The 4,915-nt window shown below is 38.3% G+C and overlaps 1 pseudogene across 1 annotated transcript; it reads left to right on the top strand.

Annotated features, from left to right (window-relative positions):
• Window positions 1-1,709: 1,709 nt before the first annotated feature.
• Window positions 1,710-4,584, top strand: LOC149546413 (pentatricopeptide repeat-containing protein At2g13600 pseudogene; annotated as a pseudogene). The gene has a single exon (XR_016353712.1). The product of XR_016353712.1 is annotated as a pentatricopeptide repeat-containing protein At2g13600 pseudogene (transcript).
• The last annotated feature ends 331 nt before the right edge of the window (window positions 4,585-4,915 follow it).

The raw sequence follows: 4,915 nt of genomic DNA, 5'->3' as shown, positions 1-4,915 counted from the left end.
GCAAACTGGAAACACTGACAGAAAATATTTTTTGCAAATGGTATTGACCTGGAAAAGTGTGCAAACGGATTCGTCATGACTTGCAAACTAGCACACTGAGAGTATTTTTGGAGTACAACACAGTGGTACAATCCATTCGATATCACCTATCACGGATCTCACCTATCACGGATCTCAAGTTATAACATCCCGAACAGGGGTACCAAACAATCTACTCCTGACACTAGTAAAAAGATAGAAATTGCATTTGGAATCGCGTTTGAAAACTAATCAAACGGATTCATCATAAGCTGAAACTTGAAACATAACAAGTCTCTGACATCTACAATGTAACACAACAAGAATTTCATCATTTCGGTCAATTGGTCAAAAGTTATAATTCATCAAACAAGGCTTCCCAGAATTATGTGCAATGTGCATCAACATGAAAATAGTAAACTGCTAACTATGAGGGATTCAAAACCTAGTCAAATAGACTCGAAATCTGAAACATGGGCTCTCAGGTATGGATACTAGACACTCCCAAAGCGAAAAGTCATAAAACATTTCTGGGTGTGAGATATTCAGATGCAAACATGGCCTCCTATCACTGTTTGGCACTCAGGTGAAAATGCAGATTTGACAATTGCTCAAAACGAGACTTCATGAAATGGCTCGAAACATCAGTTTAACTTCATGGAACATGTGGATAGGCTGAATGGAAGGTGTTAGAAACATTAAACACCTCACAAGGCTCAAAGGTACAGCCGGGTATGATCTCATCAAAAAGCATTTATAGGCCTAAATTTCTCAATGGTACTCAAAATTGACCATGCAATTTTAGTCTCAACAAAGCACCTAGAACTCATAATACATACGTCAAAATTTGTCAGTTTTTCCAGTGAACCGTCTTAGGTGAGTGAAGAGCTTAAAACCAACCTTTTAGCTTTTCCACATTTACGGAGCTCTCCATAGAACTCGCAGAGTGTGAGTTGGTCTAAAAGTGTCATTTTAAAACATTCGCTTGAAACCCACTATGTTCACCCCCAATAGTCATTCAATAAAATAATAGTACTTTTTTCACAAATGGACCAATTAGCAACTAAGAAAGCTAAAAAAAATCAACTATTCGTACATGTGTGATCAATTATTAAAACATGTATGATCATTTTTTAGAGTTTTTTATGAACCATAATTAAGAGGGTCTATAACAGTGGTAGTGGTCATTAGACCTGTAACTATTAGGTCACTCCCCTACTATAGAGGGGGTCTATAGGCATATATAAGGGTCTGTTTGGTTCCTGGAAGATGACAGGAATTGCCTTTTTAAAAATCTGGATTTGAAATTTTTTGTATTTATTTCAAAATTGGCAAAATGGAATTAGCATACAGGACTTCCAATTTTGCCTCAAAACCAGATTTTCCAACTTCCTACTAGCAAGTAGGAATTGAAACTCAAAACCCGGTTATGTTTTTTAAGGAGTGTAAAAACAATAAATTGGACTACTTTTTGAAATTTGTCTTCAACTCCAAGCTTACACATACAAATGTGTCTTCACACATCTCTTTCGAGTGAAACAAATAATTTAAGTAAAATCTCAAAAATTGAAATGAAGATTTGCAAAACCTTGATTTGGCTAAACCAAAGTTTGTAAAAATCCAAACGAACCTAAAGGAAGTCCTGAATTAATTAATACGTGCGGTGAAAACGTGCATTTTACTGGAGATGATCTCGTTTTCTCTCATTGAAACGCAACATACAGGAAAAAAAACAGTAAACAACTCATTTTGAATTCATGTTAACACTTCCTCCAAGGAAACTGAATTCATTTGGAAACCATTCGTACCAGCACATTATCAGAAGCTCAAAATTATTGAATTACAATTTTTGTAATACGTTTGCTCGGCAGTCTGAACAGAAAGGGATTGTTGAATTTTGCCAAAATGTGAGCAGCTCTTGTAAACCCGAAAAATTGTATGAACCGCAAACGTTTATAAACCGAGGAAGCACGCTGGCAGATTCCTACATATATTATACCGTGTTGCAAGATTGTATAGGCATGAAATCGTTGGAAGATGGAAAAATTGTTCATTCCCACATTATCAAAGCCGGATATAACCAGGATGTATTTGCTCAAAATAGCCTTATTAATATGTATGCTAAGTGTGGAAATTTGGCTCGTGCATGCTATGTGTTCGACAAAATGTCTGAAAAAAATGCATTTGCATGGGCTTCGGTGACTGCAGCATATGTTCAGAAGAGACGATTTGAAGATGCCTTGAAGCTATTTTCTGCCGTGCAAGAGTCTGGCATAAGCCCAAATGAATATGTTTTTTCAAGCGTTTTAAAGGCCTGCTCATGCGCAGAAGCTCTAGAGGAAGGAAATCAGTTCTTTGCTTACATTGTAAAAACTGGATGCCAGTCCAGTTCTTTTGTGGGAAATGCACTAATTGACTTGTACGGAAAATGTGGAAGGTTTAAGAATGCACGACATCTGTTTGACAAAATGGTTAACCGAAATTTAGTTTCATGGAATTCTATTATTACAGGATATGCCCGAGGCGGGTTATATGAAGAGGCTCTAGAACTCTTTGGGTACATGAAAAAAGAAGATCTGGATTGGGATTGTACCACTCTGGCGACAGTTGTGGGAGTATGTGCAAATCTTCAAGCCTTGGAATTGGGTAAGCAACTCCACTGCCACTCTCTAAAATCTCAATTTGATTCCAATGTTGCTGTGGGAACTGCCCTTGTTGATATGTATGTCAAGTGTGGGAGTATAGAGGGTGGACATACAGTGTTTGATGGAATGTCAGAGCGGAATGTTGTGTCGTGGACAGCGATGATTGCAGGGTATGCTCAACATGGCAATGCTGAAAAAACTCTGAAACTCTTCCCCGAAATGCTTTCAGCAGGAACGAAAGCTGATGAATACACCTTTTCCATTGTTCTTAGTGTATGTGGAACACTTGCAGCTCTCGAATATGGGAAACAACTACATTGTCACAGCTTGAAAACTGGATTTCTGTCGCACATACTGGTAGGAAATGCTCTTGTTGGCATGTATGCTAAAAGTGGGAGCATAGTAAAAGGCCGTAAAGCTTTCGACGAAATGGTTAAGCTTGATGTTGTTTCTTGGAATTCTATGATTGCAGGATATGCCCACCATGGCTATGGCAAAGAAGCTATCCAACTCTTTGAGCAAATGCAACGGGCAAATGTGGTACCCAATCACATAACCTTCGTTGCTGTCCTATCTGCTTGCTGCCGTGAAGGCCTTGTAAGTGAAGGACACTTCTACTTCAATTACATGATTAATCATGGTATTACACCTCATATGGAGCACTACACCTGTATGATTGGGCTACTTGGACGTACTGGGCATCTGGATAAGGCAGAAGAGCTTATTAACCACATGCCATTTGAACCCGATTTTGTGGCTTGGCGCACATTGCTCGGTGCCTGCAGAGACCATGGTAATATTCGGCTAGGAAAGCTTGTTGCAGATTGTATTTGGAAGATAAAACCACAGGACCCTGGAACTTATGTGTTGCTGTCAAACATATATGCTGAAGCAGGAAGGTGGGATCATGCTGCAGATGTGAGAAAACTGATGAAAGACAGGGGAGTGAGAAAGGAGCCAGGTGTAAGCTGGATTGAGGTAAAGAACAGAGTTCATGTTTTTTCCGTAGAAGACAGAAAACATCCCCAAACAAAGGAGATTTATGCAAAGCTAGAGGAACTTACGGAGCAGATGAAAAAGGAAGGATATGCACCCGACACGACCTCTATGCTGATTGATCTTGAACAGTAATAGATGGAGCTCTCCCTGTCTTGCCCATAAACCCCATACTTAGCATTTTGCCATCAGTATCGCTCTTTTGAGGTTTCTTTCTTGAACTGAATCTTTGATGATGAATGGATATAACTGGGATGCTTCTGGTAAAAATTATCGGAGAGTTTTCCAATCAATGTCTTTGATTCCCCGTAATCCATCAGCCATCACTATGAGGCACAATTTGGATTTAGATTGTAGAAACTGGGTCCCTAAAGAACTGAGAGTGAGAAAAGACTCAATTTTAAGAGACACACCAGTTGTTTCTATTTCTCTTTTTCGAAGGAGTATGATATTTTGGACGGCTTAAACGTCACATATTAAGATATGGCATACTAAGATATGATTTCTAAGTGAGATAATATGGCATACTAAGATATGATTTCTAAGTGAGGTTCGTCTATAATGTTAGCTGAAATAAGCAACAGATCTTTCTGAAGTTATTGCGGGGAACCAAGACAACTTCCATCTTGATTTTGTGGGTGGAGTTATTGCTGGCAATGATCTGTCCTGCTTCAGACACCAACAGTTGGCGATGAAAGGAACATGGGTTTATTTTTGGGGGTTGTTTGTGGGTTTGGATGAGCAAGGAGTCATTGAGACATGATAGATTACTGATATTCTTCTTCTGACAATTTTTTTTCTGAAATTGCCAACTTTGAGATTTCTTATATCTAAACCCTAAATCATGGAAGGGGATTTGTACATTTTTTCCATGATTGGACTGTAGAATAGTAATTCAAGTAGATAATGATCATTATTTATACAATATAGGCTCCCTTTTTCTTGACCGCGTTTTTAAAATTCGTTGTTTGGGATTCCTTGATGAGCTAATATAGTGCGCCCTTTTCGAGAGTTATCTCTGTGGATTTACTTGTCATTTGACCGTTTGAAATATGTGTAACGATTACAAATTGCAGATCATTTTGATGAAATAGAAACCGTGATAATATACATGTTAAACTCATTAAGCTCTCTCCTCAAAATGCTCGCTACTGTTCCTAAAACTTTTGGAATGGGAACTGAAACTATTGGAAATGTGCATATTTAAGACAAATAGAACTTTTGTAATGGTGATTGAAACTAGTGGAAATGTGCAT

The sequence above is a fragment of the Cupressus sempervirens genome, chromosome 7 (genome assembly GCF_028749045.1).
Source record: "Cupressus sempervirens isolate cs-2001-9-10 chromosome 7, ASM2874904v1, whole genome shotgun sequence".
Classification (NCBI taxonomy): domain Eukaryota; kingdom Viridiplantae; phylum Streptophyta; class Pinopsida; order Cupressales; family Cupressaceae; genus Cupressus; species Cupressus sempervirens.
Note: the sequence above shows the minus strand (reverse complement) of the source record. Positions and strands in the feature narration are given on the sequence as shown.